The sequence below is a fragment of the Oncorhynchus gorbuscha genome, unplaced genomic scaffold (assembly GCF_021184085.1).
Source record: "Oncorhynchus gorbuscha isolate QuinsamMale2020 ecotype Even-year unplaced genomic scaffold, OgorEven_v1.0 Un_scaffold_4919, whole genome shotgun sequence".
Classification (NCBI taxonomy): Eukaryota; Metazoa; Chordata; class Actinopteri; order Salmoniformes; family Salmonidae; genus Oncorhynchus; species Oncorhynchus gorbuscha.
In genome coordinates, this window is record NW_025748836.1 from 14,673 (window position 1) to 30,375 (window position 15,703).

Sequence of the window (15,703 nt, forward strand, 5' to 3'; positions counted from 1 at the left end):
TAAGCTGTTTACACAGGCAGAACAATTCAGTAACTCAGTTTGACAGATCTGAAAAAACATCTGATTTGTCAAATTACAAATTAGTGGGAAAAACTGGGCTGCCTCTGTATACAGCCTTACATGAGCAGAGTTCAGGATGGGGAATGAGGTTGGTGATAGCAATAAGGACGATGAAAATAATGCTCATCCCAATTATGATACAAAAAAATCTAACCCTAAAGTTCTAAAGAATCTGTCTTCCAAATGTTATTTAACTGAAGTGCTTTCTATACCGCTCGCTCCATTCCCTATGGAAGACCTCTGTTCTGCATGTCCTCCAGGCATCAACTCCCCGCAGAAATCCCCCTACACAGCTGCTGCACTGTGAGAGACTATGTACTGTTCAGCTGGTTTACAGTCACTGCATTATGCAATGGGTTCATTATCACATTACTCTTAGAATATCAACATGGTATGAATGCCTGTTCCTGCTGCTATGACAACCTTACCATTTACTAGTGTTGGGTAAATGTGGCAGTGACAAACTTGTTTTGCAGTGTTTTTCACCACCATCTCATAGCAGGAGTCAAGAGGTGTATAATTACACATTTAGGAGATGGAAGGATCTGGCTATATAGAAAGCACCATTTTGTTTAAGAGAATATTTTAAATTGATGAGAAGTATGAGCAGTAATTTACAGAATGTGATCTACATATGCACATTCATATAAACAAATATATGAATGTCAAATGTTAAGAGATTAATAAATTAGAATTATAATAAAGATGCAGAAATAAAATTGAGTGGTCATTTATTACATTTACAAATAAATTGACCATTTGCAGCAAACACAGCTCCTGGGGGATCTCACCTGTAAAGTTAGAAAGGACATGACCCAGAGTATCTGATTAAAATATTTTAATGTTTCAGCCTTACATAACAATCAGGAAAAAAATAATAATAATCTCACTTAGGTCAGCACATTTCCATTGATGAGTCAGCCCTTGTATTAACAATTCTTCCCACATCTACAGAATTATTAGCAAAAGGGATATTGTTTCACAATCTTGGTCATGTTGGGGAAGCTGCTTGATTGAAACAAAAAAGGGACTTAAGTGACACCAGCTGGATAATGCGAGAAATACAGGTAAAATAGTGCCTCTTGTGCAAAACAGGCCCCTAAATTATCCATTGAAGAACTCATCCCATGTTAATAACAGACTGCAGTCACCACACATCTTCTGTACAGGTCCAAGAACTGCATGAAAAAAAGTGATAGAAAAATGTCTGAAAATAATTACATCACAACCTACAAGGATCCTATGTGATTAATTATCATCAGTCTCCTCAGACTCAAGCCTGTCAGAGCCAGAGAGCACCTTATCGCCACAGATATTCAGAGCCCAGTGCAAAACATCACAGGAGAAAGACATTTAAACAAGGATTCAATTTGCTAGTCATTAGTATTTACTCACCTTGTAAGTTTGGTATCGACTTAGCCCTGTCACATTTGGGGAAAATAAATTCCATTAGGACAATAATCGATGATAATCTATGAATATTTTAAAAAATCTACAAGACTCAGACTAACATTATCCTCAGACTCGGGCCTGTCAGAGCCAGAGAGCACTTTTTCGCCACAGAAATTCAGAGCCCAGTGCAAAACATCATAGGAAAACAAAGTAACGTTACATATGAAAGAAAACCCGCTCACCTTGTGGGTTCTGACAGCCTCGTAACCTTTGGACAATAGAAAGACTCCCATAAGGACAATATCTGCAACTTACAATCAAGCAGACAATACTAACTACATTAGACGCGAACATCCTCAGACTCGGGCCTGTCAGAGCCAGAGAGAACTTTATCGCCACATAATTTCAGAGCCCAGTGCAAAACATCATAGGAGACGTTTCAGACAACGTGCCAGACACCGCAATGCCCCAGGTAACTTGCTAGCTAAGCAGTGCCCATAGAAAGGTGCACCCTCTTGGGTATAGGCTAAATCAAAACGAAATATTTCGAAATTATAAATTGAAAGTTTCATACAAACGTTTAAGTAGCTATAGCTAACTACTTAGCTAACACGAGCTTCCTGCATACTCTACAATTAGCCTACTTTGCTAGCAAGCTGCTAACGTTAGATAGCCACATCGAGGGAATTCGTTTACTGTCTAACTAAATAAAACTTGACTGCTGAGGAAATTAATTATCTAGCTATATCGTTTAATTCAAATAAGACGAAAATGTCCAGCTTCACAATCACCAGGCCACGTTCTGACCCTCCAGTCTATGTGAGGAAAAGGCTGACTCACCAAAATGGCCGGTTTAAATGTCATTTCCGAGACAAGAATAGGACCCCATTTTTTGCTGCCTATCGTAGGCGCCGTAAGTAAAAACAATCACCTTGTTTAGAATTAACAACTTGAAGTCGAACTATGAAATAAAATGTATTTAAAGTGTATTATATGCATATTTAATTTGTTAACTACTTGCAACATTTTTGTCTTGGATAAGATAACCATTGGAGAGGCCATACATGCCAAAGCATACATGATTAATTGGTAAAAGAACATGTGATCAGGATACTTTATTGCCAGAGTTACCATTATACACTTCAGTATAATACACAGTATAATACACTTCAGTATAATGGTAACTTTGTGTGAGTGGTTCTACTTTTGGAACCATAATGTGTGGATTGATAATACTGTATTTCCCCTCAATGACAGCCCAATGTTTGACAATAACATGAGCTTGAAGATGACGCCTTGCAGAGTCACTGTGTCAGCAGCTCAACTGTCTAATTTTTAAACGACAAGTCCTGGCAAGGCAGAACAGAGAAGTGTAGCATAGCATTAGGCATGAGATCATAAGGTATGTGAGTGACTGCTGTTGGTAATATGGCCGCCTATTCATCTCCAGAGATCCCCAGCTTTAAAGTGAAACACACATTCTCTCTCTCTCTCTCTCTCTCTCTCTCTCTCTCTCTCTCTCTCTCTCTCTCTCTCTCTGTCTCTCTCTCTCTCTCTCTCTCTCTCTCTCTCTCTCTCTCTCTCTCTCTCTCTCTCTCTCTCTCTCTCACACATCCACACTCACACACTGGATGTCCTCACCATCTGTGGCAGACCCCCAAACACCCTTGGGGAATGTATAGAGGAGTGGCAAGGGGACGTAGAGGGGGTGGAATTTTGTTCTTATTATCTTTGACTATAATATGTGATTCTGTGGCTTGTGTAGAGTGGTATTTAACAACATACAGTTATGTGACAAAACCTTAGGCTGTATATAGCACACATACACAGTGCTCTGTAACAGTCCTAGTCAAAGGTTGCTACCCCAGACCACAGGCACACATACACACTAAAAGCCAAAAACACTGCACACTTCATTAACACTCCATGGAGAGAGAGAGAGAGAGAGAGAGAGAGAGAGAGAGAGAGAGAGAGAGAGAGAGAGAGAGAGAGAGAGAGAAAGAGAAAGAGAGAGAGAGAGGGGGAAAGATAGAATAAGTGGGAGGGGTGCTGTCCAGCGGTGTGGCACAGAGAGCCAGAGAATTAGTTTTCTGCAGCTGTTTTGAAGAGAGAGGGAACGGAGAAAGCGGGTGAGGGAGGAGAGAGGGGAAAAAGACAGCCAACTCTTCTGACACTGACAGTGGGCCAAAGAAAGGGGAAGAAGAGGGAGCAAAATCACGGTAAAAGGAGTGGAAGAGAGAGGAGAGAACTAGGGGAAAAACTGAGCAGGCTAAGGGAGAGACAGAAGGGGAGAGAGAGAGGAGGGTGGTGAGAAACTTAACCCAGAAAAGAAGAGCAAGTGAAAACAGTGAGGCCACCAGCAGCAGTGAACGAGTGAGAGGTAAGACACTTTTCCATGTATTTCACTGTAACCTCAGAGTTCTCTGGCTGAATTCAAACTTCATTAAGACCTGATACACTGATAGTTCACTGTACAAGTCTATTTTTGTAGTATGCGTTCATATGTTGCTATATATTTCCTCTAGGCGTGGGTGTATGTACTGAGTTATGTGTGACAGCCAAAACGGGGGGCAGGGGGAGGAGAGAGAGTGTATGCCAGAGGTGATGTGTACTGTGGTGGGGAGAGAGGGTAGACAGAGGGTGAGAGAGTTGGCAGTGGGAGTATGTGCCAGGCTTGAGCATTTCAATAAGTTTCAGAAGATGTCCCCTTTCTGCTTTCTCTTGGGGTAGGCTATTGCAAAAGTGTTGGACTCCTCCAGAGATTTCTAATAGTTTGTCTTGGACAGCACACAGGCGTTTCAGATTTTTTTGCATGGTCTATGATCAAGTCAAATCTATGGCAGTAGACGGTAAGTGAGATATTATTCAAATAATACCTTGATTTGGTATGCTCTTATCACTATCTGTACTGATTGGGGTCCTTCACTAGAAAAAGGGGACAGGAAGAGGGGTCAAAGGTTAAGAAGGAAATTATTCATTATATATCTGTTGTGAGAGAGTACTAAAGACCCTGTGGGTTGTGTCATCTTCCTGCAGACAGACAGACAGACAGACAGACAGACAGACAGACAGACAGACAGACAGACAGACAGACAGACAGACAGACAGACAGACAGACAGACAGACAGACAGACAGACAGACAGACAGACAGACAGACAGACAGACAGACAGACAGACAGAGCGAGAGAGAGAGTGAGAGAGTGAGAGAGAGAGAATCCACACTTTCATCACAGGCCCTCACTGAAGAAGGAGAATCATGTGATAACCCATGAATAGAGGCAGATACAGAATAATTACTGGATCTGATAGTGGGTCTCACTGAGGGAGGGAGAGATAAAGATATCTGGAAAACAGACAGAGAAATATTAGTCTTGTGACAGAGTGGGATTTGTTACATTCTCTGTAAAATGCCTTGAGAGAGGTTTTATTGTAAGCTGTTTGGGATCATGTTGGTTTGTCTCTCTAGTTTATATTTTGTGTCACTGAGCATGTGAGTCTGTCCGCAGGGCCACCACTAGCCGTTTGGAGATTTTCTTTGCCGTTCGAAGCATATTTCCTGCAAATCTACACATTTTGTAATGACATATGCCATGTTAATATGATATCTTAATGAGAATGACTAACAAAATCAATGGGGCCCCCCTGGAGTTCAGGGTCCCTGGACACGTGCCCTGCGTGTTTAGATAGCTGGCTAAACTAACTACCTATTAAACAAATTGTTAGCTGACATGGCTAATTGAGTGACTATCAGTGACTGACATAACAAGAGAACAGTGGAGGCTGGTGGGAGAAGCTATAGGAGGACGGTCTCATTGTAGGAGGATGTCCTCCTATAGCTCCTCCCAAGCCTCTGCAGCAGAAAACTGCTGATGTACAACCGCATTTTGAAATTGTAAATGGTGTATTCTTACTCTCAATAGTAAGTTTCGACAATTATATTTTTTGGGGTCGTGCCCGCTAGCGGCCGAGGGGCGCTAAGAAACCTCTTATGTCGCTGGAACTGGCACTGTCTGTCTGAGTGTGTGTCTGTAGATTTAGGAGCATGTGAGTTTGTGTGTGTGTTGTGTGCCTATAGCATGTGTGTCTATGTTTTTATGTTTCTCTAGGGCGAGAGGGGGAAGACAAGCCCATCAGCAGAGACACAGAGAGGAGAGAGTAGGGAGACGGGGACAGTGGGGTGACCTTTTACCCCTGTTTATTTTGGGATGGCTCAAGTTTCAAAGCTGGGAATTGTGGGAGAGGGCATTCCATCCTTGCTGGTAGACTCAGGGCCTTAAATGCCAGGCCTCTGAGTATCTGTTTTACTGTATTATACTGATACTGTACCACGCCAGAATAACTCCCTCTCACCTACTGGTAGTTATCAATCTACCCTGTACACTGTAGAAATTAGACTTTGCTTTTGCAACACATTTGTCAATTCTACACGGAAAACTGTAATTTATACGGTAATTTGGGGGTATTATCAGCAACAACAAATTTGTGGGCAGGGAAATAATTGCTGTATTTCTAATGGTATTGTAAATCCAAACCACAGAGTACAGTACCATACCGTATCTTTGGAGCACCAAAACCCTTTTGACCACTAGTGGGTGCACGGTATTGTTGTTTCTGGCTCATTACCATATTTTGAGGTGTGCCTTGTAAGATGCTATATTTGTTGCACCCGTGAGTGAGAATACTGGACCAATTTAACTCCTATGTGGTTAAAGTGCCTCATCAATTTAAAATGTGTAAGGCACAGATTGGAGTGGCAGCAAGTTTAGCCCTCTCCTGCAGTCAATGACCAAAGTGCCCCCTCTAACCTTATGGGTGGAATGTTAACAATATTTTTCATAATATGCTAATTTCTCAAGATAATATTTTTTAATAGCAATGAAAAGTGTTTTTATGTCAAACAGTTTTGTTATATTACAGTCTTCTGTGATTTACGCTTTAAACATTTAAACTTTTTTGCAACGGGTGTCGTCGGAAGGATGAGACCACGGCGCAGCGTTCTTTGAGTTCCACATAATGTATTAACGAAGTGAAACATTAGAAAAGACAAAACAATAAAGAATACAACGACCGAACAGCTTCGTTGTGCAAACTACCTGCACACAAACAAAGAACAAGATCCCACACAGAAGGAGGGAACAGGGCTGCCTAAGTATTATCCACAATCAGAGACAACTGTAGACAGCTGCCTCTGGGAACCACACTCGGCCAGAAACAAAGAAATAAAGAACATAGAATGGCCACCCTGACCAACCCAAAATAGAGACATAAAAAAGGCTCTCTAAGGTCAGGCGTGACAACTCTATATCTGACATGGTACAGGTTTCTTCTTGTTTTTAAGCCCATAACCATGTGTGTGAGGTATATACTTTTGTTTCAAAGTAGATTTGTTTAAGACTACCATGTGTGACCCTGATTTAGCCCACTGCAGTAAAAGATTAAACCTTACATTTTGCCATGTCCTTGGTCTGTTTTGCTCTGTGGTTGCAGCCAGTTTGGAAGCCTTTGTTAAGGCCTCCAGATGTGCACGTGATATAAAACACAAAATATGTGTAAACACTTTGCATACTGCAGCAGCCAACTTGCTTGCACCAATCCCTTGTAAATACTGTGGAATATAAACCCCACCCCTCAGTGAATTTCATTCATTCACAGTTGAAGAGTACTTGCTTTGATACCGTATTTATATTACAGTAGGTATACTACAATATGAAACACAGAATTGTACTTATGACTGAGCTGCCTGTAAGTTACTGTCAAATTCACAGCAAGGCCTTTACAGTGTATCCTCTTATCTGTCCAGTTGTATTAATACATGTAACAATCTCTTGAATCAACTTTACTGTGGAGAAAAATAATTATCTCAGACTTTCTGAACCAAACTGGTCTTCATGGATTTCCATCGTTGTATTCAACTGACCACCTGGGTGGTGTAAAGGTATGTCGCTGTATTCACCTGACCACCTGGGTGGTGTAAAGGTATGTCGTTGTATTCAACTGACCACCTGGGTGGTGTAAAGGTATGTCGCTGTATTCACCTGACCACCTGGGTGGTGTAAAGGTATGTCGTTGTATTCAACTGACCACCTGGGTGGTGTAAAGGTATGTCGTTGTATTCAACTGACCACCTGGGTGGTGTAAAGGTATGTCGTTGTATTCAACTGACCACCTGGGTGGTGTAAAGGTATGTCGTTGTATTCAACTGACCACCTGGTATTCAACTGTGGTGTAAAGGTATGTCGTTGTATTCAACTGACCACCTGGGTGGTGTAAAGGTATGTCGTTGTATTCAACTGACCACCTGGGTGGTGTAAAGGTATGTCGTTGTATTCACTGACCACCTGGGTGGTGTAAAGGTATGTCGTTGTATTCAACTGACCACCTGGGTGGTGTAAAGGTATGTCGTTGTATTCAACTGACCACCTGGGTGGTGTAAAGGTATGTCGTTGTATTCACCTGACCACCTGGGTGGTGTAAAGGTATGTCGTTGTATTCAACTGACCACCTGGGTGGTGTAAAGGTATGTCGTTGTATTCAACTGACCACCTGGGTGGTGTAAAGGTATGTCGTTGTATTCAACTGACCACCTGGGTGGTGTAAAGGTATGTCGTTGTATTCAACTGACCACCTGGGTGGTGTAAAGGTATGTCGTTGTATTCAACTGACCACCTGGGTGGTGTAAAGGTATGTCGTTGTATTCAACTGACCACCTGGGTGGTGTAAGGTATGTCGTTGTATTCAACTGACCACCTGGGTGGTGTAAAGGTATGTCGTTGTATTCACCTGACCACCTGGGTGGTGTAAAGGTACGTTGTATTCACCTGACCACCTGGCAAAGGTATGTCGTTGTATTCACCTGACCACCTGGGTGGTGTAAAGGTATGTCGTTGTATTCAACTGACCACCTGGGTGGTGTAAAGGTATGCGTTGTATTCACCTGACCACCTGGGTGGTGTAAAGGGTATGTCGTTGTATTCACCTGACCACCTGGGTGGTGTAAAGGTATGTCGTTGTATTCACCTGACCACCTGGGTGGTGTAAAGGTATGTCGTTGTATTCAACTGACCACCTGGGTGGTGTAAAGGTATGTCGTTGTATTCACCTGACCACCTGGGTGGTGTAAAGGTATGTCGTTGTATTCACCTGACCACCTGGGTGGTGTAAAGGTATGTCGTTGTATTCACCTGACCACCTGGGTGGTGTAAAGGACCATGGGTCGTTGTATTCACCTGACCACCTGGGTGGTGTAAAGGTATGTCGTTGTATTCACCTGACCACCTGGGTGGTGTAAAGGTATGTCGTTGTATTCACCTGACCACCTGGGTGGTGTAAAGGTATGTTGTTGTATTCACCTGACCACCTGGGTGGTGTAAAGGTATGTCGTTGTATTCACCTGACCACCTGGGTGGTGTAAAGGTATGTCGTTGTATTCAACTGACCACCTGGGTGGTGTAAAGGTATGTCGTTGTATTCACCTGACCACCTGGGTGGTGTAAAGGTATGTCGTTGTATTCACCTGACCACCTGGGTGGTGTAAAGGTATGTCGTTGTATTCACCTGACCACCTGGGTGGTGTAAAGTATGTCGTTGTATTCAACTGACCACCTGGGTGGTGTGTATGTCGTTGTATTCACCTGACCACCTGGGTGGTGTAAGGTATGTCGTTGTATTCACCTGACCACCTGGGTGGTGTAAAGGTATGTCGTTGTATTCACCTGACCACCTGGGTGGTGTAAAGGTATGTCGTTGTATTCACCTGACCACCTGGGTGGTGTAAAAGTCAATGTTTGTATTCACCTGACCACCTGGGTGGTGTAAAGGTATGTCGTTGTATTCACCTGACCACCTGGGTGGTGTAAAGGTATGTCGTTGTATTCAACTGACCACCTGGGTGGTGTAAAGGTATGTCGTTGTATTCAACTGACCACCTGGGTGGTGTAAAGGTATGTCGTTGTATTCAACTGACCACCTGGGTGGTGTAAAGGTATGTCGTTGTATTCAACTGACCACCTGGGTGGTGTAAAGGTATGTCGTTGTATTCACCTGACCACCTGGGTGGTGTAAAGGTATGTCGTTGTATTCAACTGACCACCTGGGTGGTGTAAAGGTATGTCGTTGTATTCACCTGACCACCTGGGTGGTGTAAAGGTATGTCGTTGTATTCACCTGACCACCTGGGTGGTGTAAAGGTATGTCGTTGTATTCACCTGACCACCTGGGTGGTGTAAATGTCGTTGTATTCACCTGACCACCTGGGTGGTTAAAGGTATTCGTTGTATTCAACTGACCACCTGGGTGGTGTAAAGGTATGTCGTTGTATTCACCTGACCACCTGGGTGGTGTAAAGGTATGTCGTTGTATTCACCTGACCACCTGGGTGGTGTAAAGGTATGTCGTTGTATTCACCTGACCACCTGGGTGGTGTAAAGGTATGTCGTTGTATTCACCTGACCACCTGGGTGGTGTAAAGGTATGTCGTTGTATTCACCTGACCACCTGGGTGGTGTAAAGGTATGTCGTTGTATTCACCTGACCACCTGGGTGGTGTAAAGGTATCGTTGTATTCACTGACCACCTGGGTGGTGTAAAGGTATGTCGTTGTATTCACCTGACCACCTGGGTGGTGTAAAGGTATGTCGTTGTATTCAACTGACCACCTGGGTGGTGTAAAGGTATGTCGTTGTATTCACCTGACCACCTGGGTGGTGTAAAGGTATGTCGTTGTATTCAACCTGACCACCTGGGTGGGTGTAAGGTATGTCGTTGTATTCACCTGACCACCTGGGTGGTGTAAAGGTATGTCGTTGTATTCACCTGACCACCTGGGTGGTGTAAAGGTATGTCGTTGTATTCACCTGACCACCTGGGTGGTGTAAAGGTATGTCGTTGTATTCACCTGACCACCTGGGTGGTGTAAAGGTATGTTGTTGTATTCACCTGACCACCTGGGTGGTGTAAAGGTATGTTGAGAGCTGCACAGAATGTTGAAAGACATAAATGATTTCACTACATATTCTTCTGTTTCAGTGGACAGGATGTCGACTCTCCCTCCTGAGGTTGCCACTGAAGATGCCACCAAACAGAGCTTCTGGATGGTGAGTGTGTGTGTGTGTGTGTGTGTGTGTGTGTGTGTGTGTGTGTGTGTGTGTGTGTGTGTGTGTGTGTGTGTGTGTGTGTGTGTGTGTGTGTGTGTGTGTGTGTGTGTGTGTGTGTGTGTGTGTGTGTGTGTGTGTGTGTGTGTGCACAGAGAAATGTAATGAGAGAGATGGAGAAAGAGGTGGAGGGGGAAGAAACAGACAGGAAAACACAGCATCATTTAGCCTCAGGATGTCTTGATAACCTTGTACAAGAGATTCCCGTGACAGACAAAACAGTATTGCTGCTCATAGGTCAGTGTGTACAAGGCCTCTCTATCACACTAGGCTGGCCATATGTTGTTTAGTTTCTGATAAAGGAAGTTCTGCTTCCCTTTTAGCTGGGGCATCATTCCATCATTCACCCACCTCTTTACAGCCGTATTCTAATCATTACAACGTTATTACCTGTTAATAAACAACTCTGAAATGGATTATAACAACTTAATAATACATCATATATGCCATTTAGCAGACGATTTTATCCAAACCAACTTACAGTCATGGGTCCATACATTTTACGTATGGGTTGTTGGATGCGTAAGATGTTTATTTAGTTGCAGTGAACAGTGAAATAGTTCAGCTCCGAGCTCCAACAGTGCAGGTGTGAATGAAACAAAACATAATAATAATGATAAATATAAATGTCCATTGGTGTCCATCGAGGGAGCAGATAGCCAATATGTGTCTCAAATGAAAAATAGATTTGTTTTTAACCATCCTCCATAAGGCTCATATCATAGGCTGATAAATGTGCTATGGCTATAGGATAGGTTGGTTTGGCTTCTATGCTCCACCAATTGGCTAGTTGCAGCTCCATCCGACTGACCCATGTCTGCTTCTTCTCTTCCTGTTCGCTGGCCTCCTGGTCATTGCCCCACTTTCATCTCCTCTCTCTCTCTGTAATTTGGGCTCCCTCCTGTTGTGTTGGATGTGTTTCCAGCCCAGTTCCTCTTAATGCTGCTCTCTGGCCCTCCTCTTCTGGCTGCTGCCTGTCATTGTGAAGTGTTGGGTAGAATATGTGCTCTGACTCTTATTATGGAGTATACTGGTTGTGTTGTCATAGTTATTACTAGTTCAGTTCTGTAGAGTGTGCAGAATAGCCATCACTGGAGTGACAGTCCACTGTACTGTCTGATTGATTTGAGTTTATAGGTTCACTATGTTGCTTCCCCAGCATTTCACATTGTTCTAGTTCTGCCTGTTATGTACGCAACTATACAGCCATTTGATTGCTCTACTGTGTTGGTATGTACATGAAATGTGATTTGTTACAGAGAACCATGTCAGATCTCTGATGACTTGATTTCTGTGATATACTGTAGTGTTGTGCAGGCTCAGTTGTAGTGGCTGTCTCGGTCGGCCTTTGTGATTGGTTGGCTGCGGCTCGTTCTGGAGCAGTGCTGTTGGCTTTGGGCAAGATTCCTCAGCTGTTTTCACTTAATTCTCAGAGTCAGTAGAAACCACAACATACACAAAGAGAGAGGAAGAGGGAGGGAACGGGATGAGGATGACCCAAAGGAGAGACAATTACATAGATATTGTCTGGAACGTGCCACGGTGTATGTATGTATGAGAGAAAGGGAGTGAAGAGAGAGTGAGGAGAGAGGAGAGAGAGAGAGAGAGAGAGAGAGAGAGAGAGAGAGAGAGAGAGAGAGAGAGAGAGAGAGAGAGAGAGAGAGAGAGAGAGAGAGAGAGAGAGACAGAGAGAGAGAGAGAGAGAGAAGAGAAAGAGAGAGAGAGAGAGAGAGAGAGAGAGATAGAGAGATAGAGAGAGAGAGAGAGAGAGAGAGAGAGAGAGAGAGAGAGAGAGAGAGAGAAAGGAAAAGTTATCAAACTGAAGCAGAGGGGTGAAAATAGAGCCAGGAAAATAATGGAGCGTTTTCCAACTCCACATCCACAAACACAACTCTGGTAATGTCATTACCCTCAGTGAATTGCCCTCTGTTACTCCATCACTCCCCTTTCATCTGTCCTTTTACTGGCCTGTCTACACCAGCCACACCCCATGGTGCCTTCATTAGGCTTTTACAGAAACGTCAAAATATTGAAATGACTTGTCTAGAGGAAAACAGATCGACGTTAGGATGAAAACAGGTTACAGGTCATGGTGTTGAGAGTGTAATGAGGAAACAGTCAAATTGTTATTTAACTGAAATTAACTTCACTATCCGTGTTAATATCCATTGCTACATTACTACTGTATGTTCAATCTCAAACTTTTCCCTCCCCTCCTCGTCCTTGTTCACCCCTCCCTCCCTCCCTCCCTCCCTCCCTCCCTCCCTCCCCTCCTCCCTCCCTCCCCCTCCCTCCCTCCCTCCCTCCCTCCCTCCTCCTCTCCCTCCCTCCCTCCCTCCCTCCCTCCCTCCCCCTAGCCTGGGAACTACCAGCGCACGGTGAAGCGCACGGAGGATTTCTTCCAGGCGTGTAATGACATCGTGGTGTGCTTCCAGGAGAGAGCCCCGTGTGGAGAGGCAGTACGCTCATCAACTCAGCGAGTGGAGCAACAGTGGAAGCCCCTGGTGGACTCCAGTGAGTACTGCAGTTGAAGAGATTCACTGTTTGCTCACTATGTTCCCTGTTGATACTGTATACCCATCCACTCTCTCTCTCTCTCTGCTCCCTCCCCCTCCTACAGGCCCGCTATATGGATCCCTCCTGCAGGCGTGGCAGTGTTTCCTCTCCTCCGCCGACCGTCTCGCCGCCCTGCACTCGTCCGTGTGTCGCTCCTGGTTTCGGAGGACGGGGACCGGGTCAGGACCTGGCAGAAAGAGACCTTCCATAAGAAGGTCTTTGGAAGCTTCAAGGAGTCCCAGGACTTTGGGACTGGCTTCGCACGTGCTCAAGCCTAAGGGCCAAAACGGCTGAAGAAGGTTAGAATACTGTAGATGAAAGAGAGGTCTCTCCTAAGACACTATGAATCACCACGTTGAATGGACAATCTCTGCTGAGAGATTCCCAGACTCAAGATCATACTTTTATATAGGAGTAGGGCAGAGGTAAATGACTTGAAAGTGTTTGTGGCAGGGTCTTCATTGGGTCGCAATATGTCAGTGTTACCTTATGCCCCCCAGCTGGACAAAGCCAGGAGTGCGTTCCATAAAGTGCAGCGTAAAGGAGCAGACTGCCAAGGACCGGGAGGTCCACGCCAAGGGCAACCCTGACGTGGCCATCGAGAAACAGAGGAAGATTCAGGAGGAAAGAGAGCTGGCTCAGCAGGAGACGGAGAAAGTAAGAGATAGACAGTAAGAGAATGAAGGAGAGAAGTGAATGTGTGAGTCTGTGTGTAATAATGTGTAACTCTTCCCCCAGGTGCGTGTCCGCTATGAGAAGGTTCTGGAGGAGGTGACCCGCTATGCCCCTCGCTACATGGAGGAGATGGAGTGTATTTTTGACCAATCGCAGGAGGAGGAGAGGAAGAGGATCAGCTTCCTCAAACAGGCCTTCCTGTCCGTCCACAGACACCTGGACGTCACCAACAACGAGAGGTAGGCTACACCTGCAGCCAGACTGTGACTAGGATGGTGTGTTTGTTGGGGGGGTGTTTGTTGTAGTTGCGTTGTGTAAATGTTTTTATCTCATCTCTCACTCTCCATTTCTGTCACGCCCCCTTTCCCCTCTCTGTCCCTCCACCCTCCCTCACTCCTCCCCCCTCTCCTTCTCCCTCACTCTCTATCATTCCCCCCCTCTCTCCCTCCCCCCTCCACCTCTCTCCTCCTCTCTCTCAGTGTGAAGGCTGTGTATAATGAGCTCCACAACACTCTCATGGCCATCAGTGAGCAGGACGACCTGCGCTGGTGGAAGAACACCCACGGACCGGGCATGCCCACCGACTGGCCTCAGTTCCAGGTGCAACACTCACACATGCACACACTCACACACACAGACACAGCGGGCTAATGGAAGTTAATGGGGCCTAATATAATGTACTGATGGATTGATGTAGACTTCTGCCCTGTGTTATTGTCAGAGTTAGTCTAATGTAGTGAACAGTGTTACAAGCTAATGCAGCAGACTGTATAACAGTAGAGCATAGTCCAACAATGTGACCAGTATTACAGTCTCTGGAGGCTAATAGACTGGACCGGTCTGCCTTGTTGTCCAACGGGGTCTAATGAAAGGTCTCTTTCAGGAGTGGACGCCAGAGAAGAAAAGCAAAAAAGGGAAGAAAGAGAAAGAGGTAGAGTCACAGCAAGGCACCATAGAGAGGAGGTAAACATGTCTCCATCTGTCTCTTTATTGATTCCTCCTACAGCACAACTCTATCTCAGTGATGTTAAGTAGTTGGAGGAATGTACGTTACAGTCTTAGTATGATACAGGAGACGTGTAGAACTCACTTCCCATCTCATTATGATGAGTCATATAGTTCAGATACTGACTGTTGTGTTAATTGCCTGTAGTTACGGTTAGTGTATGGTTGATTTACACTAACACTCTCTCTCTCTCTCAGTGTAATGATCGGAGGAGTTAAGGTCAGGGCTCTCTATGACTATGACGGACAGGAGACAGATGAGCTCTCCTTTAAAGCAGGTAGGTCTTCACGCTGTACTTGTCTGTGAGTGTGTGTGTGAGAGAGAGAGAGACTGTGGTACTCTGTTACTGAATGATATATGATGACCATGCTCCACCTCTCCCCTCCAGGTGAGGAGTTTCTGAAGACTGAGGATGAGGATGACCAGGGCTGGTGTAGAGGGATGAAGGATGGAGGGAGAGAGGGACTCTACCCAGCCAACTATGTAGAGACGGTGTAGTTACACCACTATGTTTGTAAAAAGAAATAGATAGAAGGAAAATGACTCATTTTGATAAGAAACATTGTGTCTGAAATGATCCTCAGCCGATGTGTACTGTGTACTGTTCCTTAATGAATACCGGCTGCATCACATCCGGCCGTGATTGGGAGTCCTACAGGGCGGCGCACAATTGGTCCAGCGTCGTCCGGGTTAGGGTTTGGTCGGGGTAGGCCGTCATTGTAAATTAGAATGTGTTCTTAACTGACTTGCCTAGTTAAATAAAGGTAAAATATTTTTCTGAATAAATAAATAATAATACATTTATAAAGTGCCCATGCTATCTGCAGGAAAGCTTTCATCCAAAGAGAATACACTATGGGATAT

The 15,703-nt window shown here is 44.6% G+C and overlaps 1 long non-coding RNA gene, 3 other non-coding genes and 1 pseudogene across 4 annotated transcripts; 1 reads left to right on the plus strand and 4 right to left on the minus strand.

Moving 5' to 3' along the window:
- Positions 1 to 883: 883 nt before the first annotated feature.
- On the minus strand, positions 884 to 1,688 carry LOC124028858. The gene is made up of 2 exons (XR_006837669.1): positions 1,456 to 1,688; positions 884 to 1,238 (listed from the first exon to the last, which is right to left on the minus strand). It is a non-coding gene; the product is annotated as an uncharacterized LOC124028858 (long non-coding RNA).
- On the minus strand, positions 1,321 to 1,408 carry LOC124028860. The gene has a single exon (XR_006837670.1). It is a non-coding gene; the product is annotated as a small nucleolar RNA SNORD88 (small nucleolar RNA).
- Positions 1,572 to 1,659, minus strand: LOC124028861. Its single transcript, XR_006837671.1, has one exon. It is a non-coding gene; the product is annotated as a small nucleolar RNA SNORD88 (small nucleolar RNA).
- A 113-nt stretch (positions 1,689 to 1,801) lies between the features above and the next one.
- LOC124028863 lies at positions 1,802 to 1,889 on the minus strand. The gene has a single exon (XR_006837672.1). It is a non-coding gene; the product is annotated as a small nucleolar RNA SNORD88 (small nucleolar RNA).
- A 2,196-nt stretch (positions 1,890 to 4,085) lies between these two features.
- Positions 4,086 to 15,510, plus strand: LOC124028859 (annotated as a pseudogene).
- The last annotated feature ends 193 nt before the right edge of the window (positions 15,511 to 15,703 follow it).